Source organism: Phoca vitulina, unplaced genomic scaffold (genome assembly GCF_004348235.1).
Source record: "Phoca vitulina isolate PV1807 unplaced genomic scaffold, GSC_HSeal_1.0 scaffold10, whole genome shotgun sequence".
Classification (NCBI taxonomy): domain Eukaryota; kingdom Metazoa; phylum Chordata; class Mammalia; order Carnivora; family Phocidae; genus Phoca; species Phoca vitulina.
Window position 1 is genome coordinate 36,380,050 of NW_022589713.1, and position 27,298 is coordinate 36,407,347.

The window sequence follows — 27,298 nt, forward strand, 5'->3', positions numbered from 1 at the left end:
AGAGGAAGCCTTTTTCAATAATGCCACATTGACACCCCTCTGAATTACTATCTTCTTTTGCTAATTCAGTATGACAGGTTTCTAAAGCAATTTGAGCTCAGGTAAAAGCAGTGTCAGAGAGAGTATTCAAGCTTGCTTAAAGGAAGGTGGTGGAAAGAACTTATATTGCATTCTCCTTGCAACACTAATCAAGATCCATTTGGATTCATTTCCTAGATGCATTAAATATGCTTTATTTTTTTTCTTTTCCAGTCACCTATTTAGTTTCATCTGATAACTATATTCTATCTTCAGTGCTTGAATTTGCCTCAGAGTGTAGAGATAGTCAGCTGATTCTTTAGACCAGAGGCCGCCAAAGATAGGAAGTGAAGACAATGTTCCTTTGCATTTAGAGAAATTGCAACTTTTAAAATTTGGGCCAAGGGCGCCTGGGTGGCTCAGTTGGTTAAGCGACTGCCTTCGGCTCAGGTCATGATCCTGGAGTCCCTGGATCGAGTCCCGCATCGGGCTCCCTGCTCAGCAGGGAGTCTGCTTCTGCCTCTGACCCTCCCCCCTCTCATGTGTTCTCTCTCATTCTCTCTCTCTCAAATAAATAAATAAAATCTTTAAAAAAAAAATAAAAAATAAAATTTGGGCCAAAATTTGCCCCTCCTAGAAAATCACTCAGGACATAGGCCAGCAGGTAAAAAGGATCTTGTGTGGGATTCAGGATATTATTTTTCCTTCTCTTTCCCATTTCTACCTGGGTGAACCGAAGCTGGCCTTCCAGATGGCAGGGTGTGGGCCAGGCAGCATGGCATAGTATAAGACATACAGGATTTGGACTCAGGGAACCTGGTGTGAGTCCCAGCCCCCACCACTTATTACTGTGAACTTGGCTCAAAGCCTGGCCCGTAGTAAACGCTCAACAAATATGAGCCCTATTTCCTTCTCTTCCTCCATCTTGTTTCTTTATGCATGGTCATGTACTTCCAAGCAGGGTAGCTCCCATCAGTCATGCTGGCCTTCTTGCTGTTTGTAGGACATGGCACACAGGTCCCTACTTCAAAGTTGCTGAACGTGCACTTCCTTCTGTTTGACACGGCCCTCCCTCAGATCACCCCATCGCTTGCTACTCACCTCTTTCAGTTCTCAGCTTGAGTGTCACCCCTAAGAACAGCCTCCTCATCTCTAACATATGGCCCTCATGGATTTTCTTCATGGCTTCTCTCACTATCTTAAGTTATCTAGGTGATTTATTTGTGTTTGATGTTTATTATCTGTCTCTCACTCTCAGCCCTGAGCTCCATGGGAGCAGAGGCCTTGACTATTGTGGGCATAGCAGCTCCTGGTACATACTGGTCGCTCAATACGTATTTATTGCATGAAACTCACTGGGGACTCCCTGAGAGGTGGAACAGCCTCACAGGGCTATTCTGCAGATCAGATGGTACAGGTTTCTGAGGGTCCTTTAGAAATTTAACACCATCCAAATAACATTATTCTTCCTAAGCCTTCTCCACCTCATCCATGAAGTACCCCTTCCATTGCCCCAGCCTGAAGTATCCTTTTCATATTCTTACAGCTTTTTCTGTAAAGATCTGGTGTTTGTGACATTGACAAGAGTTTCCCATGAAACCTAGAGGAATTCGAAGCAAGAGAAAAAACAATTCCTCCAGCTTGGAAATTTGTACTCAGCGAACGGTTTACAGGTGTAAGCTTCAATCCTCTAGAGCGCACAGAGTGTGCAGCATTCAAACAATGGCCAGGGTCAGAGGGAGACTGTATTAAGAATTCAAGTTACATACAGCTTCCCTGGGCCAAGTTTAGCTTCAAGAAAATGGCATCATACGCCTGGTTTTGGGGAAGCAGGATAATGTAGAGGTTTCAGCTTGGAGGCAAGTGCAGTGGTGCCCCGACCCCTCTTTGTTCCTTGTGTTCTTTCATGACATCAGCACGGTGATGAAGGAAGACAGTGTTGTTAATGAGCTGCTGAGTACATCTTGCCTGTGTATGGTATCAGGATTTTTTTTTTCATCTACCTACCTTTGTGGAAAATTTTCAACCTTTACTATTTATAACCTTTTCAGGCTTCAATCAAGATGTAGTAAGTTGGCTTTGAAAGAGCTTGATTTAAATTGTGGAGGGAAAGGAAGGGGTTTCAGAAATCTCCATCCATTATTCATGATGTTTAGAAAGATGGGTTTTTGTAAGTGTGAAAACCATCCTGATAGAGATTGAATCAGGCAGCGAACGATGTTGATTTCACGGTGAAAACCCCTCTCTGTCTGCCACCTTGTAGACACAGTGTACAGGGCTGCTTGCCTTTCCCACTCCTGACTCTCTCTCCCTTTCCCCAGGAAATTAAAAGGGCTTCTTTACGTTTCAGTGGAAATTGAAATCTCCAATTTAAGAAACTGAAACCAAATCTTGAAAAATGTTGGGAAAAATTACTTCACCTGTGGCTCTCAAAATGGATGTTCTTCCTGTTTCTCAAAGTGCAAGGATTTTGGTAAACTGAGTCATAAAAGGAGATGATTGAATATCCAGTCTGTTTCCGCCTCTCCCTTCACCAGAAGATCAGAATCTTGCTCTCACCTCCTAGGATGTGGGGTCTTTTTTCTCCCAAGAGAAACCCTCATACAGACGCTCATGTCTACTGAAAAACAAACAAACAAACATATGTAGCACAAGGACTTTGATGCTTGATGCAAAATATTTCAATTATATTATTTTGAATTTGAGTGACTTGAAGAATGGACATGAAATTTGTAATATGGACCATGCCTTAAATTCAGAAAATTATTTATAATAAAGACCAATATACCGTCTATCTAGACTCTTTTAAACTTGCATCTCTCCCTTAAGACAACTCACAGATAAGAGTGAGGCATTTTTCTCTTTTGAAGAGCTGAAGATTTTTTGTAGGGAGCTTTATTTAAAGAGGAGAGGTGAATTAAATAGCGCAGGAGAGATCACACATTAAGTGCAGCCCTGAAATAGAGCTCATTCTGAGGATTCATTTTGTTCTTTTTTTTTTTTTTTTTTTAGTGTTTATAATTGAAGCTACTTATGTTTCCAAGAAAAGAATTAGAAGTAGAAGGTAGATCTTACATTTCTGAAGGTTTTCATATTGTATCGTCTGACTTAAGGCCAGGCTGTCCCAATTGGGGCCAACCACCAGATGGAATTTTATTGGAGTTTCATGCAAGTGATTCTTTTGTTTGTTTGCTTGTGTTTGAGGATGGAAAGCTTCTACTGGCTTTTGTGGAGAAACTAACATTAGGGCTCTACCGTTCAAAGAGAACTCTTTGCCCCTCTGACTTTTCTAAATTGTTCCTTTGGGAATGTAGCTCAGAATCTTTAGCTCCGAATACTATGTCAGCAAATATAAGGGAATTTGACTAGGTGCCAATTGTATATTTTCCCCAGAGCCATATCTTCATGTTCCCCAAATTAAAATTTAATCCAAACTCTGAGTTTTAATTTTGTGATGTTTGACCGTTTGTCTAATGTCATACATTCCATTATATTTGAAGGAGAATTTCCTCAAATTCTTTTATCACTTCCATGCCTGTATCCAAATTTGCTCCATCTTTACCCCCTTTCTTTACCTCAGTCCTTCATATTACTTCATATTACCACCAGGTTAATTTTCCTAAAATACCACTTTGATTTGGTTACCCCCTTGCTTAAAGCATGTGGTGACCCTCGGCTGTCAATAAGGTCAAACTCCTTTACCTGCCTTTCAAGGCCACCCATTCTATTTCCCTTCCCAATGGCCCCATTCTATTTCCCGTAATATATTCCATGGTGCATCTCAATGTTCATGTTGGACATCATCCAAACTGTTGCTTGGCTGCTTAACACACTGCATTTTCTACACCCCTGATGTAGTTTCCACTGAAGACTTCCCTCCTCCTCTTCCTTTTACTCATCCAATGTCATTGCATCCTTTGTTTTAAAAAGATTTTATTTCTTTCTTTTAGATAGATAGATTGAGAGAAAGAGAGAGAGAGAGAGCACAGAGTGGCAGAGGGGCAGGGAGAGGGACAAGCAATCTTTCCATTGAGCATGACATGGGCTCAATCTCAGGACCCTGAGACCAAGACCTAAGCCAAAATTAAGAGTCATCCATTCAACTGACTGAGCCATCCAGGCAGCCCTCATGCATCCTTTTGAGGCTTGGGTCAAACATTTGCCTTGACCACCCCTAATTAAAGTAATCCCTCCTTTTTCATAAGCTTCTATCTCTTAAATTTATTTGCTGTATGGTTTTTGCCTTTTCTAAGCTGTGTCCAAGCTATGTCTTAAGTCCCAAGACCATGTCTCATAACTTCACAAACCCCTGTTCACTGCCTAGCTTGCCATCTTACACATTATAAATATTCAGTCAATATCTGTTCTTTGCTCTCAAGAGTGAGGTAATGCTCTTTCTAATAAACATGAAGGCTGGGGGGCTCCATTTCTATGGGCATCAAACTGGCTTTTTTGTTGAGCCTCAGCAACTGTGTCATTTCACTTTATTTCCAAGATACTGGCTGTTGTATTCCAGAGCCTATAAGGGGTCCATGAAGGAGAGTGTGAAACATACTTAGAAGGCAGGGTCACACTTAGATCTGGAAGTGAGGAGAGAGGGTCACTCAGCTTACCCCATCAGTGGCATGTCTAGGGTGGGACAGGGGGAGTAGCATACCCTGGGGGCAGGCATTAAGCAGGTGCACAGGGGATTTAAAACTGTCATAAAACTCACTGAGTGGTTCTGCTTCTTATTATCACTAAACACTGGCACGTCTAAACAATGTCAATGATAAAATGCTCTTTCCTCCCAAAAATATGTGTTGCTGTGGTTACTGTTAAATGTTAATAATATATGCAAACTCCAAATTAGCACATTATTATTGTTATCTAATAAATGTTGAATTATATATGGATGTTCATTTGGAGAAGTCCCAATATGCTGACTAGCACCCATGGCATCAGGTGTCCACTTAATAAAAAGGACTTAACAGATCTGGGATCCTTCCCTTGCTTCAGGAAGAGCTTGTGTCCCCAGTCCCCATGGTATCATGTATTCTTGCACTTAAATTGTAGATTTAGAATTAGCAGTGGAAAACAATGATCATAAAAAGGAATAGATCTCGAGTTACATTAATTCTTTTATCTTCTGTGACCACTTGTGGTTTTTGTTTGTTGGTTTGATTTTAACATTTGGATACTTCAGAGTACATGGTTTTGTTTGGTCGGTGCATATTTTAATGCATATTTACATGACATAAATATATTTGTCCCATATCATAATTATCACTGAAGATCATTTTTTCATGTAGAGAAGGGGTATGATAAAAATGACTTAGTCCAGTCATTTTGTCAGTCCTGACAATACTGAGAATCCGTATGTGTGAGATGTGTTTGTTTTACTGAAGAACAATTTCCTAGGAGGTCCCCAGAGAAGGCTCTACTCAATGTCACCTTATTAGAGAAACTTCCTCTGAGCAACCATCTGCAATATGCAGTCACTCCCCTGCCCCCACTCTCTATCATTCTGACCCCAGATTGTTTTTCTCCATAGCATTCATCACCCCCTGACATATTATACATGAACATATTATGTGTGTGTGTGTGTGTGTGTGTGTCTATTCACTTGTTTAGTATTTGTCTTCTCTGCTACTCTCAATTTCCATGGGGCCAGGAAATTTGCTTTATCAATGTTGTATCTTAGCCACCAAGAAGATAGTCTGACATATAGTCAATGCTCAGTAAATATTCGTTAAGTGAATGAATGAACAAAGTGTCATCATACACCCCACAGAGATCTTTCATTTATTTTCTTCTCTCTGGAGCTCATCTGAGTGGGGAGAATGAGCAGACCTTCAAACGGGTTATAGAAATGACTTTTTGCCTAAACTTGATGTCAATGGAAAATTGCCCCCAACTTTTGTACCCGTTGGTTCAGCCTGGAAGCCTAACTTAGAAGGGAGTGTGTAATAAAAATTAATATATATTGAAAATTTACTATGGTTAGGCCCTTTAATATGTAACATCTCAATGAATTCTCAAAAAAAAAAAAAATAGCAATTTAATAGATGAGAAAATGATAATACCAGTGTGATTATCTGGACCTGCCCTGTCCCTGGGACCAGGGAGGAAGGACAGCTTGGCCCTGTGAGGCAGAGCCCAACCCTTCATGGGGTCCTCTCCATTTCCCACAGGCTTCACTGCTTGGGCATCTGCTCCTACGAGCATATGCTGCCGGGAAGTGTTCGATATCACCGCACAGCTGTGAAGTGGGGTAGAAGACAGAAGCAGAAGGAATAGCACAGAAGAGCTGGGGAACTAAATGCAGGGCTTCAGAGGGTTAGGAGAACAGCATCAGCTCAAATCCTTCGAGAATAAAAGAGATGGTCCTTGGGGGAAAGAACGTGTAGGAATGGGTTAGTTCACAGAGTCAAGTGTGCACAAGGAGGATGGGCGAGTTTCCTATGTCCGTGTACTAAGGATTCCTCCACAAAGATACTCATTATTTTCTGTCTCCTTCTTTGAATTACCCACCCCTCAACCCCACATTTTTTTTCCCAACAACTCATAGACTTGAAGTCAACTTTTTAAAAAGTGCATCCTTTTTTATTTGAAAGTTTAAATTTCTGCTATAAAATACTGCCATAACAAAGTTATCACAACACTAAGGGACGTAAACAAAGCATCTCCTGAAATTTCACCATGCTAAAAAATATTTTCATTTTTTTCTGGGTTCTTCCCTTCCCAGTTCTTGTCCATCTGCATGCACATTTTTATTTTGGCATTAGCCTGCATCTGGAATGTGCTGGAATCTGTTTCTGGAGGGAGTTGCCATTTCCACTGCCATGAGTGCAGGACATGGCCAGGGTCAGGGAGGTGAAGGGATGACAACATCCCCCGTAGATTCACACATAAGGAGAGATCACCCCAAAACCAGAGGCTGAGCTTGTGAGATTTAAAAAAAAAATGAATGAGATGTCAGGGAATAGACTACGGAAGGGAGAACAAAAATGCCTAAAAGAGTGGATAAAAGAAAAAAAAAAAAGAACAGATATAGGTGGGAAAGGGAAAAATGAGCTAAGAAAAAGATATTAATGAAAATTAATGAAAGGAAAATGACTTGCATCTCCCTTGACATTCAGTTCAGCCGACTTGTGCTAGCCACAGTCTATGTCTGGGCAGTTTCTCCATGAAATCTAGAATTCCTGTCATTTTTCTTCAGGCAGAGTAACAAAGACGGTGGAAAGATTGATTTGAAATATTCTCAAAGATGGGCTTGGATATACATGTGAGTTCAGATGTTGCAGAAATTGGTCTGTCATTAATAATATTTTAGGAGAAACTGACATGCCATTTCTCACTGATTTAAGCCTCTGGGAGGCTGAGAGAGATGGAGTATTAAACAAAACATCTAAACTGTCAGAAAGAAGAACTCAGAGAGAAGAAAGCTGAGGGTGTCCTTTAAACAACAGTAAGATAACCGGGAGTCCAGCAGAGATTTTGAGAACTCTTGATCGTGCTGGGTGTTTTAGACCCTTAAATCATTTATCGGATTACCACTCAGGGTCAGGTGTTAGATTTGACTACGAGTTATAACATAACCCACTCTGAGCTGTTTGTTGTTAGAATAGACTATACCCATATGCGTGCCATGAAATAGTCATGCACGGCCATACTGAAGGCCACCATACTGCAAACAACAGTTCATCTCATGGGTGGCATTTTGTTTATTAGAGGCAAATTATATCATGTGGATATTGGAGAAAAAGTCTGTAGTGTCCTTACTTCATGGCATCAGATGGCTATTTTTTCCATGTCTAATTAAGAACCTAAAATAGGGCGCCTGGGTGGCTCAGTCATTAAGCGTCTGCCTTCAGCTCAGGTCATGATCCCAGGGTCCTGGGATCGAGTCCCGCATCGGGCTCCCTCCTCAGGGGGAAGCCTGCTCTCCCTCTCCCACTCCCCCTGCTTGTGTTCCCTCTCTCGCTGTGTCTCTCACTGTCAAATAAATAAATAAAATCTTAAAAAAAAAAAAAAGAACCTAAAATAGCCTGCATGATATATTTCCTAGATGTAGAAGCAGTCCACAGCCTGGGTGAACTGTGATGCCTTCCTATTCCTGGTGGTCTGTTTCTAATAACCTGCACAATAATATCATAGAATCAGACCAAAAATCCGTCAGAAATGTAGGAGTCTTGAACCGAGACCAGGGTAGGCTTTAGCAAGCCCAGGCCCGGATCCATTCAGAACGTTGAAATGGAGGCTTGCCGTCCATCTGTACAAAGGTGAGTAAATGTAAGAAACTCACAGTCCAATAGCAGAGGCCTAGAGAAGACTGTAAGTATGTATAGCAATGGTTCTCAAACTTCACTATATGCCAAAATCTTCTGGAGAGATTCTAAAATCCTCCAAGTTCCAGGCTATACTCTGCACACATTAAACAGAATTGCTAAGGCTGGGTCTAAGCCATCAGTAGGTTATCTGCCAGGTGGTTCTGATACACAGCTATACAGTAAGATTAGTATAATAAATGCTGACAAGAAATGTGGATATACTCTAGATGTACTTCAGAGGAAAGAGAAATAGCAAAGACTTCCCTGGCAGGGGGTAAGGAGGATGTTCCAGAGAACAGGAACAGCATAAGCAAACACAGAGATGAGAAAGCCTGTAGTGGAAAAGTGCAGAGTTTTTTTGTTGTTGTTATTGTTTTGTTTGACCTTTTTGGCTGTGGCCTGGAGGCGTAAGGGAATAATTAGCAGGAGATAATATCACTGAGTATCATGATATGCTGTAAAGGGGCTTGGCTACCAGGTGGATGAAATCTTATATATAGTTTCCTAGGAAAAGGTTGGAGACAAGTGGTTGTTTGTTTGTTTTCATTCATTTTTGGATGCTTTATTTTATAGTCTCACCCCATATACCATTTTTTCCCCCTAAGAACCGTAAGCATTTTGAAGATATCATCTAAATGTTTCTTACAATACCCCTTTGATGTTCAGGTCAGATAAGAGAACCCCACTTTACAGGTGACAAAATTGAGGTGATTCTCCAGGTCACATGTTTCTTAAACCATTGAGAAGTGGCATCTGGTTCACAAGTCCTCCTATGGCGGGCAGAACTAATTTTTGTTGAAAACTGAGACTGTTTTGTTCTATTTTAACCTCCCCTCGACTATGGAAAAAGAGAGAAGAAAACTCTTTCTTTTCTTTTCCAGAGCTGGGCACCTGGTGTCCTGTGTATTTGCCTGTGAGCCCAATCCCTTCCTGATGAGAGCGGGATCCCGGGACGGGGGGCTGAGGCTCCAGCAGGAGTGAGGACACAGGGGTAGACGTGAAGTTGTCATTTGCAACTTGTCTGAGCAAGTGGTACGTGCACTGCCCTTGCCGTCCAGGGAGCCATTTTAGAGAGAAAAGAAAACAACCATAATGACCAAACCTGTTATTTTTGACCACTTAAAACATTTGCTCCACATTCAATACAGCGGAGAAAAAGCAGATTTTCCTTGGACAAAGCAGCTGCCATTTCTTGCGGAATGCCCGCCCTTGAAGAAGGGCTGCCGCCGCCATGGCCGCCGTGGCCGCCGTGGCCCTCGGAGGCCGTGCCCTGTGGCGCATGAGCCGGGGCAGATGCGGCTTGCCTTCCAGACGCGGTGTTCCCGCTGAAAAAGAAACGAGAGGGTACACTGCAGGACTCACTTATCTCCCAAAGGCTGCTTCCTAAAACTGCTAACTGTGTATGTTAAACAGAAAGCGGAGGCTCCCAGAGGCCTCTCCGACTCCTCTTTGCAGATGTTTTATTGTATTGTTTTTTAATGAACATAGCACCAGCGTGTACCAGGTGCCTACCGGAAAGCAGAAATCACAACCCTGCATCCCATTTGGAGCCTCATGTTGCTTTTAAATGGCATTTCCTAACTTTAGCCATTAGCTTACATCTTCATGATTTTTGAATATAATTTCCTAATATTTTTCTTTAAATGGACTTTTTTTTTTTTAAGATTTTATTTATTTATTTGAGAGAGAGCGTGAGAGAGAAGGAGAGCGCACCAGCACGGGGGAGGAGTAGAGGGAGAAGCAGACTCCCCGCAGAGCGGGGAGCCCCATGCAGGACTTGATCACAGGACCTGGGACCATGACCTGAACCAAAGGCAGACACTTAACCCACTGAGCCAGCCAGGCGCCCTAAAGAGACTTATTTTTTACTTAAATATATCTATAAAGAATATATATCTATATGTATCTCTATCAATACTTAACACAACTCCCTTAGTGGAAAACTAGTAGCACTTTTCATAAATAGAAGTTTAACCATAGGATCCAATACTATAAAAATAAAACAAAGGCGTTTCTTGATCGTTACCCTCCCCTGCCGATGATTCCGACTTTGAGGCCTAGGCTCTTTGTGAAAAGGGAAGATTTGCAAGAGGTGTTAAAGAGCGGTAGCCATGAGTCTGGAGAAGAGGGGATGGAAACAAGACAACTCAGAGGCAGGTGCACCCAGTCTTTGGCCAGTGGCCCTTGTTGGCTCTGCTCGGGGACAATGGGCATTTTGTCAGTGTTGCCCCAGAGAACACTCACAGTCTGCCAGGTGTCAGCTTGAATGCTAAAATTCCTACAAGGGATGTGGCTGAGAAGCATGGTAAAAATCACAACAGCTCTTTGAGGATTCTTTCAGGTCTAATCATTCCCTTTTATTATGTCTGTAGAAAAGGCAGCTCCTGATGGTTTGATAATCCCAGGAAGAATGTACTTGCTGTCAGTGTGAGTGAACTTAACTGGTAACATATAATGTAACTAGATACACTTGGATTTAGTGATTGTCATTTTTTTAAAGATTTATTTATTTATTTTAGAGAGAGAGTGCATTTGAGTGGGGGAGGGGCAGAAGGAGAGAGAGAGAGAGAGAGAGAGAGAGAATCCTCAAGCAGACTCCCTGCTGAGCACAGAGCCCCATGAGGGGCTCAGTCCCACAATCCTGAGATCATGACAGGAGCAGAAATCAAGAGCCGGCCGCTTAAACAACTGAGCCGCCCAGACGCTCCATGATTGTCATTTTTAAAATGCAGTGCCAAATAAGAATAATGAGAATTTGGAATGCCATGGAATTTGAAAATAGCATACTGCTTGGCTATAGTTTTATATGGGCGCATTTTATTTTCGTGAGGGGTCGATTGGGTTTGAAGCAATGGTAACACTGTGGTGTCCATATATGTGTGTCTGTGTTTTATATTCACTAAGCGCTATGGTAAATGGAAACTTTCCAAAGTGGTTTCAAAATTACTAGGCAAAGAAAGTAATGAGAGAAATAAGCCTGCAGTCATAGAGCAAACATTATGGCCCTATCTTTAAAGCCAGTGACCGATGGAGAAGGAATTGTAATTCTTGCTAACCCTCTGGAGTTCTCTTAAAGCCTTTGAGAGGCATAATAATGTCCTTATCTTGAGTTACATGCTGCTTTGTTATGTAGACTATTAGTAGAATCCAATCTAGAGCCTGCTACAATTGCATGACTAAGGCATTCTGCTGATAAATAGATTTACTTGACAGGTTGACCTAGGATTATGAATAAAACCCTGTAGTGCTGGAGACAAATATGCTTCAGTTCATTTCGCTAACTGCCCTGTTTGCATCAAGAGCGGCTACCTGTATCTTTTCCATTGTCTTAACTGCCCTTCATTAGCTGTGTCCTCTTTAGAATACCAAATGAAGCAGAGCTCATATCTCTGCTTTTCTATTACTAATTCCCCGTATTACCTTCAGCGGCAACTCTGGTTGTGTTGTGGGGACAGAGAAGCCCAACAGGGCACGTGCTAAGTATTCATAATGCCTGCTGGTTACCACGTATCCTTTACGGGCCAGGGTCTGTGCCAAGCATATCACTTCAGTTGTGACATGGCTTAAAACTCACCGTCACATTCTTGTTGCTTATCATCACCCTTTTATAGATGAGGAAACCAAGACTCAGAAACTGAGGGACCAGGCAGAGTTTGCATAGCTAATGAATGCAGAGCGAGCCGCAGACTGAGGATTGCTCAGAGTTAATCTCCTCTACTTCTCTACACTGCCTCCAAATGGCTGTGCCTAGGTGCTCGTCTCCACCACGTTATTTTGGCTCAATGATTTATGAGCGCTCTGAACAATCACGGCAGGGAAGGATTTGATCGTCTCTGTGAAACAGAGCAAGACTCACGTTGTTGCTGCTGCTGCCCCAAGTGAGCTGGCATCCGGGGAGGCTGGTTGCGTTTCATAGCCAAGATAACCTAACCGTTTGAACAAATTGACCCAAACATGTCATGACTCAACAGAACAAAAGTTTTATTTCTTAATCACATGGTTGTCCAGGGCAGTTTGAAGCTGATGGTAAGGTGGGAGGGAAAGGGGACTTTGCTCCATGAGGTCATTCAGGGACCCCAGCTGACTACGGCTCTGTTACCACCAACACATGGCCTCCACGTTTGCCATTGTTCACCTTTCCAGCCAGCCAGGAGCAAAGAGGTTTGCAGGAGTGAGCGTGGGATACTTTCATAGGCCAAGCCTTACGAGGGGCGTGCATTACTTGCACACCCATTCTACTGGCCAGAATTCAGTCAAATGGCTACCTCTAATTATGGGGAAGGCTGTGGAATATAGTCAAGCCAGGTTTCCAAGAAGAGGAGGAAATGAATTGCTGAGAATACTCAGATCAAGGGAGCAGAGGAAAGCTCCCCAGGCTAGGAACCCAAAGATTGGTTTTTCAGTCCTGATGACCCATTACTAAGAGCCACTTGACAAGTTAGTTTCTCATCTGAAAATCAGGATCAATCACCCCTGGTGCTTTCCACTCCACGGGGTAATTTAAGATCAAAATTAGAGTGAAATAAGGTAATGTGGATATGCTTTGTATGCAACTTAGCACTTAGCATGGGATAGTAGATAAAGACCTGGATTGAGCTATGGAATCCCAAGTTCACATTCCTTTTTTCTGCCAGTTCTAGCTACGTAAGCATGACTCACTCATTTGAGCTCTCTGAGCTGCAGAGCCTTTTCTGTTCAGTTAGGAGGAAAAGCACCTCCTTACCTTCTTTGTAGGGTTCCAGAACATATACACATCAGTAGCCTATGTGAAAGTGGTTGAAAACCCTTAAATATCAAGGAGATAATTAAAGCATTTAATATTTTGTTTTTGATATCATCGGGGACTTCTGCTTAAGGGCCTATTACCTGACGAGTGCTTTCTGAACCCCATATTCGATGCTTTGCCCTTTCCCCGCTGACTGAAGTAGGGCATTTATGCATAAAATTTTTTTTTTCAAAAGATTGAAATAGATGCTTGCCATCAACACACACCATGAGTAACTGTAAGCTCCTGAGGAAACAGTGTGAATCACCCCCATGTTTGAAATCCCCACCATTCAGGTATATAGTTGCCGCCCAATTGTTGCCTATTGAATTACACTCAATTTTAAAATACATTTTCTGGCCAAAAACAGAGTGACCAGTGGGCTGGTACAATAATAGTGACTGACTCCCCTGGGATATAACATGGGCTCTTACAATTCCCATTTCTCTCTTTGAGAGTAATTTATCCTGAATGATGACGTTCCAACTTTCTTAGCTGCTAAATCATTTTTCTGAATTGACGGTATCAATTAAACAGACTCAGACTTTCTTTTCTGCATTGAGTATTGCCACAATTAGAGTGATTCATTAAGTTATTTTCCTTTTCCTCTTTTTTTTTCTTTTTTTCTTTTCATGTTGGAATCTCTTGAAACTTCTTAATTCCGGCCAAGGGGTTCATGACGTTAGAGGCTGCTTTCTGAGCCGAGTTTCACAAGGGCTGATTGGCCTGGGCCTTTCATTCAGCCCGGGTTCACCCAGCTATGAATCGCCGAGCAGCGTGGCTCTTCTAACCATGGAAGTGGGATGACTCACTCTCTTATGGTTCTGAGTTGTGGCAGGTGAGGCCGCATCTGCGTTTTCAAGCTTTAATAAGTAAATAACGAGACAGTAATGCAAATCAGAGAGAAACTGACTGTCTTTAGTTCTAGAACGGTTGCTGACATGGATCCTAGTACTGACTATCAAATTCAGCCTAATCTTGACTTTACCTGCAGAGTGTCCATTCCTTGAATGGCCCCTCCAGTAAAAGAGAAAATTGCAAATAAAGGTCCTGCAGAGAGGGCACCCTGGGCTTCTCAAACTTTCAAGTGCCTGGGAATTGCCTGGGATCATTTTAAAATGCAGAGTCTGAGGCAGTGGAAGTGCAGTGGGGTCTTTGGCATTTCTAACAAGTTACCACACTTTGAGGGGGATGGAGGAGTTGATGAGGCCGAGACCGTTCTTACCAGGCCTTTTTTTTGGGGGGGGGGGGGCAGGGCAGTGAAGGGGAAGGAATAAACATTTATTGAGCCTTTTCACTGACTGGCTGTAAGCTAGGAGCATCACATAGCACCTCATTAATACTTAATGCATGCACAACTATTATTATCTGTATCTTAAACCTCTGTCAAATGAAGTGATGATAATTCCAAAAGCAAACTCTAAGCATCAGCTTTTTCAAAGTATTTTGTTCATGTAGCACATTTCATTAGTTCATACAGTATGGCTATTTCCTCTGAATGTATTAAAATTTAAAGAGAATAATGGCCATTCATTAGAAATAGCTAGTGACAATGAGCTCTCCAAGGAATTTTTTGTTTCCAGCACTCAATTTCTGGGAATTGAAATTCAGGGTGATTAAGATGGCCAAACTGGTAGGTGCTGCAAGGCCTCATTCTTTATATGAAATATTTTCAGATGATGTGGTCTCTGCAATAAGGAGTAATAACCAGGTTACACTTGTGACAGTAGATAAAAAATTGCAATCAGGAGAAAAGTGGGATCTTTTATGTTTTCTTTTAATCTACAGTATTTTACAAAGTGCCTCTTCTGGGTCCGAATGAGTTTGCGTAATTCAGGCAGCTCCAGTTCTAAGACTGCGTCTATGCTAGCAGTGAACAGGAAGATAACGGATCCCATTCCATCTGAGCAGTACTATGAGCATGACTACAACCAATTACCCAACAGAAGGGATGGTGAACAGGAGCAGGGGGATATCAGGATCATAGAGAATTGAGGAGCTGGCTTGCGATCAGATGCTAACTTGCTAATGATGTTGCATAGTACGTTGGGAGTTTGGAGATATCCAGATATAAATACTAGAGACATAATTTCATAAAAACGTTTTTATGTTTAAAAGGGGAGGCGGAACCAAATATCTGTACATAGTTAATGATAGTAGCCACCAGTATGGTGCTTACTGGGCGCCAGGCACTTTGCATATATTAACTCATTTTATCCTCACGACAGCCCTGTCCCTGTCTCCACTTTATAGGTAAAGAAACTGAGTCACGGAGAGATTAAATACCATCTCCAATTCAGCAGAGCTCAGATTTTGAATCTGAGCAGGCTGGCTGCCAAACTCTCTCTCTCATCATGCTTGTCCTGGGCTCATATACGGCAAGGACATGGGGGTTCGAGTTCAGATTCTGCCGTTTGCACTTGTCCTTTGATAAGTCCTTTGGTCTCTCTGTGTCAGTTCCATCACCTGTGAAATGGGCCTAATGAGGTTCTGCAACCTTCCAGGATTGTTGGGAAGTTGAGATAAGATAATGCATCAAAATCGTACAGATCATATAGGACTATACAGGCAGTTCAAAGATTAGATGGACACATTCGAATTACCATTGGTATATTTTAAATACTATTGTGTGAAGACCCAACTTATGTTTCCTGAGTCTCTATTTTTATATTTTTGTTGCTTCCTCAGGAAGAACTAGTTTTGTCTGGACACTTAAACAGAAAACAACAAAAAAGAAGTCTTTTTGGACTTGCTTTCTTTAGGTTTTCTGAAAACAGAATATTTTGCAGAGGCTCAAAACCAATAGAAACCCATGAGCTGATTTCATTCATTTCTATTTTGTGAAATATTTTTCCCTGTAGGTTCTTCTCTGAAGTGTCAGCCCATCTGGATTGCAATGATTCTCCAAGGCCTCTAGAATTTAGCTCTTCATTTGGAAAGGTGTTTTGTGATGAAATTCATTTCACCATAGAATTTTGCACTCAGATTTAGTCCATGATTTTTCTTGTTGCCTTGTCTCGTGCCAGCATATTTTCTCATTCTGCAAAAGCCATCGCTTAGAGTTTTAATGCTCCAGCTGCACACATTTTTCTCCCTCTGAATTTTAGTAAGAGATATTGTAGGGCCCCCCTCATAATTGTATTACTATATCCCTCCTCCACCCAAGAATTCAGGGGACTTGAGAATCGAGATCACAGGGGCTTTGCTTGTGTTGCTGGGGCCAGGATTTCCATGTCTCTGGTTCCTGGATGAGTGTGACGGAAGTGCCTCCTAATTATTAAATTATAAAAATTATAGTTAGAGATTAATTTTCTTTTCTTTTTTTTTTTTTCTTTTAGGTCAGAAAGCCACAGAAGTCAAGCAAGTGAATTTTAAACCAGAACGTTATTCTATTTCATTTAGTTTTGCCAGATCAGAATGTGTTTCCTTTTCGGCAGCAGGTCATGATAAGTCTTTCAGAGTAAATGTTAGAGTTAGATACAATTAGCTCTCTTAAATAAATTAGCAAATTCGAGACAAAACAAGGATGGAGTGAATTTTACGTGTGCAAGGAGGTAGTATTTTAAAGCTGATTTAATCAAAGGAGAGCCATCAGACAATGACATCATCATTTTCTTTAACTGTAGCTTCTACGATAGGGTTCATTTAGATTTCTGAAGTGACCAGTATAAGAAACTTCAGTAGATAACATGTGTCTCTGCATTCCCAAACATGGCTTGACTTCTCTGGTATTGTTCTAGAGCAAACATTGACAGAGAAAGATGGTCTGTGAGGACTACTGACTTATGCAGACAATATAAGATATGGTCAAAGATACAGTTGTCAGAGAGCACTCAGTTCAGATCCTGCTTTTTTTCATTTCTTAGCTGCATGGCCCTGAGTGAATTTATCTTATCTTGCCTAAGCTTCTGCCTCATCCTTACGTGCAGTGATAATAGTTTTCACCTCAGTGGTTATGGTGACAACTATGCCAATGTGTTGTGTGGAATACCATATATATTTTTTTATTTTTATTTTTTTAAGATTTTATTTATTTATTTGACAGAGAGAGACACAGCGAGAGAGGGACCACAAGCAGGGGGAGTGGGAGAGGGAGAAGCAGGCTTCCCGCCGAGCAGGGAGCCCGATGCGGGGCTCGATCCCAGGACCCTGGGATCACGACCTGAGCCAAAGGCAGACGCTTAATGACTGAGCCACCCAGGCGCCCCATATATATGTATTTTTTAAGATTTTATTTATTTGACAAAGAGAGACACAGCAAGAGCAGGAACACAAGCAGGGGGAGTGAGAGAGGGAGAAGCAGGCTTCCCGCTGAGCAGGGAGCCCGATGCGGGGCTCGATCCCAGGACCCTGGGACCATGACCTGAGCCGAAGGAAGACGCTTAACGACTGAGCCACCCAGGTGCCCCAGAATACCATATATTTCTTTAAAAAATAATAAAACTTGTCAAGGTAGAAGTTAATTTTGAGGCAGTTTTATCTTTGGCTTGTTATTAATCCACGTGGGACCCTAATAGCTGCCATAATTTGTCTTAGACATTTGAGCAATTTCAAAAACACCTTGAATGAATTATGAGTGCCTTTCAAACCAGTCCATAGAAATGCCGCCCCAGAAATGTGTGCATCTTTAAGAGAAGTCCCCTCACTACACAACACACACACATGCACCACACACACTAACATTGGCCTTAGTTTAGGGCAAGGTCTCCTGAGAAGAGAATACGAAGTGTTAGAACTTCAATTTGGAGCCAAAGCGTAATTCCTCTCAGAAGACTACCTATAGAATCTGTGTAGGTACGTACAATTCATCCAAAGCACATTATTGTTTTTAATTCATGGGGTTAATACATGCTTATTTAAAGTCAATTGGGAAAATACTAACAAATAGGAGGATGAAAAAATGCCACTTAAAACCTCAATCCCCACACCCAAATATTATTAATATTTGGGTGGTTTTTATGACTTTAGGTGTTTTGTTGTTGTTAGTTACTGTCATACTCTATAGGTAATTTTATATCCTCCCTTTCCATTATGTTTATTAAAAAAACATTATTACAGTGTCTTTACAAAGATTTTAATGGCTACGTATCATCACACTGAATGGATGTGCTGTCGATTGTCCAGCCACCTTACGCTTTCCCAGTTGTTCGCTGTCGCACTGACACTGCAGCATTTGTGACAATGGTCATGTGCATCCTGCATATGCCGCATCTGTCAAGTCGTTACAGTTGGGACTTGGTTCATGCCGCTGCTATCAACGTCCCACGCTGTATTTCCTGATGTTCTTAGATTCCTCCAGCTCAAGATCAAAGTCCAAAGTCAGTCTCTGACGTTTCTGTTTCTTCTAAGGCTAGATGGTCAGGAAAGTGCAGAAAGGTCTGGAATGGAGAGAGGTTACTCCTCTTGCTCAGACAACTGTGTTCTCAGGGTTACAGGTTGCGATCTCTGTGACCCCTCAGAAACTTTTAGTAATTATCTGAGGATCCTGACACTCTTCTGAGAAATGCTGCTATCCTTAACCTGTCACCCCAGCATTCCGTTACCTGTCCCAGGAAACCAGTTACAGTAGCTTCATTTTTACAGGAATATGAATTTCAGAACTTCTAGCCAAACCCCTTCTTTTTCCTTCTCTTGAGTTAGATAATTTAAGTAATTTCTTCTAATTAAAGCTAAGCTGCCTTATCTTTTTTTTCCCCTTGTCAATTTAATTAATTACTGTCCTTAAATTCTCTGTCATGCCCTACCTGTGCTCTACATTTTGGGATTTAGAGAGTTTAATACAAGAAAACTGTTCTTGTTTGCTAAGACTGATACTCATCTGATCCATGTGATACCAGCACACCAGTCACTGAAATATTGAATGCATTAGTACTGAGTAATAAATAGGTTCTACCGCTCTGTCCCCTGAAAGGGCCCCCTCTCATTCCTTAACTTTCTCTGACTCCCACTCTACCCTGGCAGCCCCAGCCCCTCCTCTGAAATCTCTGTGCCATGTAGCTTCTCAGCTCTGCTGTAGCTATGGCATTGTTTCTGCTTATGTTTTAAGACAGACAGACAGACAGACAGATACCTTTGCTTTATTCAAATTGGGATTGGAGTCTTTACGAATTTCCTGGAAAGAATGCAGCTACTTTGGTGGTAGGGATAGCACTTGATTCCCACCACTGCCTCTCACTCTCACCGACCCAGACTGCTTCTTAAAGAAAGCCTTTTTCCAGGTTGATGGTGGGATGAAGAAGCCGACTGACATCTCTGTATTTCTACGAAAGCCTGAAACTGGTCTTTCCTATTGCTATTTCTCTCGTTTTGCATACCACGGAGTTGAAGTCAAAGGGAGCAGAAAGGAAGGACAGGTGTGAATCTATGCATCTGTATTACCAAGGGGGCCTTTCTAAGAGCCCCGACACTTGGGCAGAAGGGGAGATGCGTTCTTGTGCTGGCTTTGCTGTTCCGTCACTTTTGCTCCCAATGCATCATGTGCAAGAGTCCTGGGTTACTCTGTAGGCCCTCCCAGGTACAATGGCATCAGTAAAAATCTCTTCCAAGTCTATTCTACAAGCTTCTCCCCTTTTGCAGGCAGCAAGTTCTGGCTTTGAGAAAAGGGGCCCATGTAATGGTAATATTTATGTACCAGAGTTAGGTGTTATGTTTGCTTCTGTCCAAGTAGTAATTTGTGGAATTCATTTTGCAGGTTGCCTTGATGACAGCTCACATTGATTATGTTTTTGCTGCCCACAGCCAAACACACACACATACATCTTCATTTTACTGTTGGTTCTCTAGGAAACTTTTTCTCTACGTCTAATTCTCTCCAGACTTAGAATTTTATTAATTACTTAAGAAATCCTGGGTAATTTCATAAACTTCCCATTTAAGTAATCATGCCTAAATTGCATTTAACTGAAAGGGCTGTGTATTAATTGTGCCTGGTGTTTTTGTTGATTAGGCAATTCTGTATCTGTGCTAATCAGAGTTGCCTTGTGTCTGTCGACACTGATGAAGTCTTCTGTCAATTGTGTTGATTTAAAATATTAGTTGTATCTTGCTTTCCCAAGGTAGGGGAGCAGTTCTGAGCATGACTGTTTTAGTCCTCACTCTGAACTGACAAAATGGAAATGATTATGGCTTGAAGTTAATTGCCATAATTAAGTTAAGTCACTTAAGCCAGAAACCTGGATTTGTCCTTGCCTAGTTCCTCCCCGTCATGCAGTACAACATTTATGCAGTCAAAACCTTGCCAATTTCACTCCCTAAATATTTCTTGGGTTACATATTCTCCTCTAGCTCAGGCCCCTGGTATGTCTTGCTTGGACTATCTCTGCAGTCTTTGACTTGGTCTCCTGATGATGGAATAGCCCCTCTTAATTCAGCCAGAAGGATCTTTCTATGCACTTCTGAACAAATTACTCTCATGCTTAAAAGCTATCAGCAGATACCCACCATTTACAGAAAAAGGCCATGCTACTTTGCAGGGCATGGAAATCTTTCTGTACTTTCCCGTTTTTTTCAGCTTCATCACCTGCACCTTTCCAATTTGAACTTGATACCACACGAACACCAAATTATGTGCTTTTTTCTCTGTTGCTCATTTTCATGTTTTGGTTTGGGCTGGAATATTTTGTTCACTTTCCATATCCTGACTCATGAGTCCTCATCCACACTTCAGCAGTGAGCTTGACCTATTGCCTCTTTCAGGAATTTTGGGGAAAATGTTTTCCTAGCACTGTTGAATTTCAGTATTGATCTATTGACGGTATCCATTCATGTGTCTGTTCCTCACTACTACTGCCACTAGGCTTAAGTTCTCTGAAGGCAGAAAGGGCCCTACTCATCTTGTTATCCCCAGCCTCTAGGACAGCGTCTAGAGTCTAGTAGTAATTGACAATGTCATGCCGGGCCACCAGATATAACCAATGAAGTGGAGGGTTTTTTGTTGTTGTTTTTGTTTTCACTATAAGACATATTTTTGTATAGTTCCCTAGAATCAGACTCTGAGCTGAAGGCTCATGTGAAAATGATTTATTAGGAACTGGTCCTAGAAAAAACTAGTAAAGGAGTAGGGCAGTGAGGCAGGGAAGTGAAGGGAAGGAGGCCAAGGATGGGAGTGCTATCAAGAGAGTCTCAGTTCTGCAGGGGAGTTCTAGAGACAGTTTGGGTCCCACTTTCGATTTGTCCCCACCAGGGTGGGGTTGTTGGATATACTCACATCTATCAACATTGGCCAAAGATCGCCTCTCCCCCAAAATATAAACTCCCAGTCACTTGGCTTTCAATGTATATAGTTAGGTCAGTGGAGCTCAAAACTACACGTGTCAGAATCACCTAGAAGGCTTATTAAAATACAGATTGTTGAGCCCTCCCCCCAGAGTTGCTGATTCAGTGGATCTGTGGTTGGGCTTAAGAACTTGCAGTTCCAGCAAGTTACCAAGTGATGCTGATGCTCCTGATTTGCAGATCATACTTTGAGAAGGACTGATTTATGCAAAGTGAGTTACAGTGGCCTGAGGCCTGAGGGTCATCCTACAATAAAGTCATGAGTACAGGCTGCCAGGAATGAAAACACACCAGAATCATCAAGGGATCCAAGGGAATAAGGATAAAACATCAACAGCATCTGCTTCCAGGGATTGGGTCCTGACTAACGCCCAAGACGACTTGAGCTGTCCAGAGCAGAGTGCTGCTGGCCCCATTTCTACTCCAAGGCCAGATCCCAATTTGAAGGACTGGTTATGTGAGTATTTAACTTCTAAATCAAATTTCACTTTGCTGTAATTGAAGATCACACTTACTAAACTATTTCTTCATATCATCTTTGGTTCTCTTGTCCTCCTCATTAAAATCTGCTAAAAGTACTTTCTGGAATCACCATTGGACATTGTCTTGTTGACATGTCTTTCTTCCCAGCTGACTTCTTTGTGTGTTCTCTTTTATTATAATTTACCAAAACAAACTTCAAAATGTTATCTAATCAGAAAAGAGTAGAGTGTAGTAATATAGAAAAGAGTTGAGGCAACAAACTAAAAATACAGTGTAAGAAAAAGATGTAGTGTAAGAAATGAATAACCAGACACTAAAATAGGCTAAATCAGCAAGAAATGACCTAGAATTAAAAAAAAAAATAGAAATTAGTTGTTGGCTTGCCAGATGCTCTTTAGAAATAAGTGGAATTTTGGCAATTGTGGGAATTTTGGTCAAAGCTTAGGTATGATTTTATTTTACTAAAAGATTTCCTTCACTGTTTTTTATCCTGGAATCACTCAGGAATCATGAAATGGTCCTTTCACTGTACTATTTGTTTATTAATTTAAATCAATTTAACAGAAACATACTGAGAACCTACTCTGTTTAAAACCTGGGGAGGAAGGGGAGGGAGAGAACCATGGAGAAGGAGGAACTTTGCCCTTACAAAGCTTACTGTCAGATGCCTTTTTGAGAGCGCTTAGTATGATTTGGATCCTAAATTTAGTCATATGTGTAAAACTTACAAAGACTACAAAGAAAAAAGACTTCAGGGAAGAAAGAAGTATAAGAGGAAAAACCTATGACAAATAGGTAATTGCTGGTAAAGAAAATGACAGAAAAACATAGCCATCTTCAAATTTTTTTAAGTTTATGATAAGAGAATAATTTTTTCAGGTATGCCAAGACAGGAGAAGTGCTTATCAAAGAATTTGTCTGTAATGAAAAGGTTGATGGGATTTTAAGGGTTTCCCTGGAAGGAAGGATATTACTACTTATTGTATTCCTTCTACAACTCCATGGTTTTATACCAATTATCACAACCAATCCACCAGACTATTGAGCAATAGGTATTTGCCGTTTTTTGAGTGAAAATTTTAAAATTTAGAATGATTTTAGATGAACAAAAAAAGTAAAGATAGAACAGAGAGTTCCTGTATACATACCCTCACTCACTTTCCCCTATTGTTCACATCTTCTGTTACTCTGCTTTATTTGTGACAATGAAAATTCCAATATTGGCACATCACTATCAACCAAACTCTGGACTTGTATTGGATGTCACCACAGTACTTTTCTTTTCCAGGATCCAATCCAAGATCCACACTACACTTATCAACTCCTCTGGTCCATGACAGTTTCTCAATCCTTCCTTGTTTTTCATGATCCTGACAGTTTTGAAGAGTACTGGTGAGGTATTTTGTAAAATTGAAATTGCTATTTTTTAATAGAAGTTTATCAACTGTAACATTTTCATTAAAGATAGAGATTTGGGCTGAAAAGAAAGGTATCAGTAATAACTTTTGCCAGCAACAACATTAAAAACTAAGAATGAACTGTTTTGTAGCAATACTTGGGCTCCTTGAATTCTAGGAATGCTCCCTCTGTGATTTTTTCACTGTTACTAAAGGCCCCCTTTTGAGAAAAAGAAACACACCTTAGTTTAGACCAGTATACCCAATCCCATGGCCTTTCAGCTCCTGGGAGATTTGATGAGGATGCTAACCTTCTAAGTGAATTCTTAGGGATCACTAACACTTGATAATAACTAACTGAACCTAGTGCATTATTAAGTTTATTAAGAGTCCTAATTCTGCATTCTGCTAAAATGTCTGGTTGTCATACAAAGCTTCATATATCCTTTAAGATTAAGTTGGGCTGTAAGGACAGAGATTTGGAAAAAAAAAAAAATGGCCGGTAAATATAGAGACTTAAAGAAGGCAAACATTTATTATTTTCTCACCTAGAAACAACTCAGAGTAGACAATCCAAAACTGGAATCAGAGCTATAGAAATTATTCACTCAGGGACATAGGCCTCCTTCGGCTCACTGTTCTGTTATCCCTAGAGTGTGGTCCCATTCTTCTGGTCCAGAAGGGCTGGTAAAACTCTGTTCATCACATCCACATTGCATGCAATAGGATAGAGCAAGAAAAGAGTGTGCCTTCTCCCTTATAAGAAGATTTCTGGAAGTACCACACAATGTTTCCTCTTTATAGCTCCTTGACCACATGAATACTCCTAACTACAAAGGAGGTCGGTTATATGATTTTTTATTGTAGGTGGTCATGTACCTAGCAAAAATTGAATATCTCTTCAAAGAAGAAGGTGACACTGGAAGTTGGGAAATAAATAGTGGCCAACACCACACTTGGCAATGTTGTACAATCCCTCCTGCATACGTAGACACAGATCATTGAGTTACTAACAATTTTCAGTACGCCATCAATGGTTGAGTTTTTAGACTCAACATTGGACCTATCATTAATTTTTGCATAAACAGTATTTTGGACCTGTATTTTTCAAATAACTAGATGATGGGGACATATCTGGATTGCAGTGAAATCCTAAAGAAAATGGATTTGCTTAATCTATTTTAGGAATGCATAGAATAGTGGAGCTGTCTTTTTCCCTCCATAAATGAATTGGAGAGCCTTCGTTCCAGAGGATGTGCCCTGGGAAATGACTAAACTCTTTCAAGAAGTAGCAAGCAAGATGGCTCTGGAAGACCATGACCAAGCCAAAGTTGGTTACTTAACAGAGTGGTTAGGCATTAAGCTAGAGAGGTTAAGGGGGCAGGATCAGAAAACTCTGAGGACTTTGAAATTTTCCTCCAGGTCAATGGGGCAGCCATTGAAGGATGTAAGCAGAAGCATGACAGAATTATTTTTGTGCTGGAGATGCAGTTCTTCTTGCCAGAAACTCATTTTTTGTGGGGTATGTCATGGTAGTAGAATACACATTTTTTTTAAAGATTTTATTTGTTTATTTGACAGAGAGAGACACAGCGAGAGAGAGAGCACAAGCAGGGGGAGTGGGAGAGGGAGAAGCCAGCTTCCCACTGAGCCGGGAGCCCGACGGAGCTCCATCCCAGGACCCTGGGATCATGACCTTAGCCAAAGGCAGACACTTGACAACTGAGCCACTCAGGCGCCCCAGAATGCACATTTTCATTCTCATAGTTTCCCGCGTTGCTTTGCAGGACTGGGTCCCCAGGAGAAAGTAGAGCAGCTATTAGGGACATTTTCCAAGAATCTGGGCTTTTAAGTTTGCAGAGGACAGCTAGGGCCTTCCTGGTGTCATGGCATGGGGACCTTTTGTTAAGTTTTTTTGTTTTTGTTTTTACTACAAAAGGGATAAATAATTACCGTTGAAAATTTGGAAAATACAGAAAAGCAAATAAACCTCCCTAAACTATTGTAGCCAACAATGAATACTGTTACCATTTTAGTGTATGATACTCTGGCTCTTTTTCAATGCAGATAGACTGCAAATTTTTGCAGGATTTAGAATGCCTTCTAAAAGTCTATTTTTAGTCCATGGAGTCTTTAGTAGAAGAGAAAGTGTTTAGTAGTTCCCATCTGGCAGCTGAAGAATCCTGGGGAGCCACGAATTACTCATAAGGGTCCTCAAATCTGCATGCTTATCAAACATTGACTGTAGATTGAACAAATTAATATGTCACACACACATGTTCAACCATTGGGTAAACATACGAAGATGCTATTCATTGAGATTAATAAATGCAAATTCATTCAAAAGCACTACTGAATTTAGAGTAGCTTACTGTCATTAGTTATTTTTTCAGTCAATGAATATTAAATAAATTCAACTATCTTATAGTAGGCCCACAGATGTACTGAAGTTCCAAAGCGGTCCTTGTGCTCATGTTGAGGGATGAGTGGTTTGTGGAGCTATTGTTGTTTCCACCATGTCATACTTCAGTCCATGCCAGTCACATGCTTCCAGAACACTTCCTTTGCCTTTACTTTTCTTACTTTGCTCCTTTCATTGAGAAGAAACAAATTGCTCACATTGTTGGAAGCTCCTTCTTCCTTAGTTGCATTAACAAACCTGTACTGGCTTAGCTAGAAGATTAAAGATTTGATTGTTGAAGCAAAAATACTGTTGAAATGTACCAACATTTGTAAAACAAGGAGACGATTTTTTCTCTTTTACCCCTGATGGCCCCAAGAGTCATGAACCCCAAACTTCACTAATTGCTTGATTCTCATTCCTTAAGATTGACTCTCTTAGTGAAATCTGTCCTATTTGAAAAGAGTAAACCAATAATTTGGAAAATAAAGGAGGTTTCTTATTTGCCATTCTGAGGAAAAAACTATTTCACACTTCATTACTTTTCTCTCGGCAAAGTTGAATCTTAAAGTCCTACGGTTGCTGGTGAAAGATGATTTCTTGGATTTTCCATAAGCAGGATGTGTTAACAGATGCCCTTTCCAAGCCAATTATTTTAGTTTTGTTTTGTTTGTTTGGGTTCAGTTCTGTTACTTGGGGGTGCACACTGGCTCCCAGGCAAAAGATCAAGTCCTCCTCACCCATTCCAGTGCATTCCAAATGTAATCACATTTCCCAGAGCTTAATAAAATGCTTTTACCCCTCTCCATCCCACTTAGCCTTCTCTTTTTAGGTGGTTTGAATTAATATTCCAGTCCCTGATTGAGTTTGCCATCAGTTTAGCACTTCATTCTAATCATTTCTCTCCTTTGTCCTTTCATTTTTATCTGTGGATGTTGTTAATTAATCTATTTCTTTCATCACAGGAGACGTGAGGGTGGTTTAGGAGAGGAGCTACATGCTCAGTTCTGAAGAGAAATCATTTCATCACTTTGCCTTTCACAAGTGAGAGATGTGGAGCGGTCTTCTAGAATATGGAGAGACACATTAGTGCTGTGTTTCCCAAAATAACCAAAGGGATTTAGTGTGGAGTCCTGTCCCTTCCCTCCCACCCCACTGCTTGATAAGAGGTCATGGTGGGTGATACAGGGGAATGTTCATTGTATTATTATTCCGGAGGCTTGAATTCTTGTTCACTATGCCACTCAGATCCTTGGGCAAATTATTTCTTCTTTTTGAGCTTTGGGCCTTTTAATCTATCAAATAAAGGTCCTGCTATTCCAAGGTTTTCTGGGAATCCTATGAAATATCACGTGCTATAAAAATATCAGGAATCAAAGGTTTTATTAACAAGCTGAAGGCAAAAGTCATTTGTTTCTTATTTGTTTATTGCATCCAAAGAGACAATAAGCCTGGGTATGAATTTCCAGTCCTACTTATGTGTCACCTTGAGCAAGTTACTTGACCACTTTGTGTCTCAGTTTCCCCAAGCATAAAATAGAGTTAATCATAACTACTACCTCATTAGATTAGGCAACTGGAAAGCAATAATTCACAGAAAGAGCTCAGTGTGGTACTGGGCACATCATAAACCTCAGTAACCATTAAT

The 27,298-nt window shown here is 41.0% G+C and overlaps 1 protein-coding gene across 10 annotated transcripts in view; it reads left to right on the forward strand.

The window, feature by feature from the left end:
* LRRC3B (leucine rich repeat containing 3B) overlaps positions 1–27,298 on the forward strand; it is a 90,941-nt gene that overhangs the window by 22,900 nt on the left and 40,743 nt on the right. Inside the window, exon 1 of one of the 10 annotated variants that reach the window (XM_032408817.1) lies at positions 17,532–17,889. The exons of the other annotated variants lie outside the window; for them this stretch is intronic. The gene's annotated coding sequence lies outside the window, so the exon portion shown is untranslated. Of the gene's footprint in view, positions 1–17,531; positions 17,890–27,298 lie in introns of those variants that run through there. 10 annotated transcript variants of the gene reach the window in all.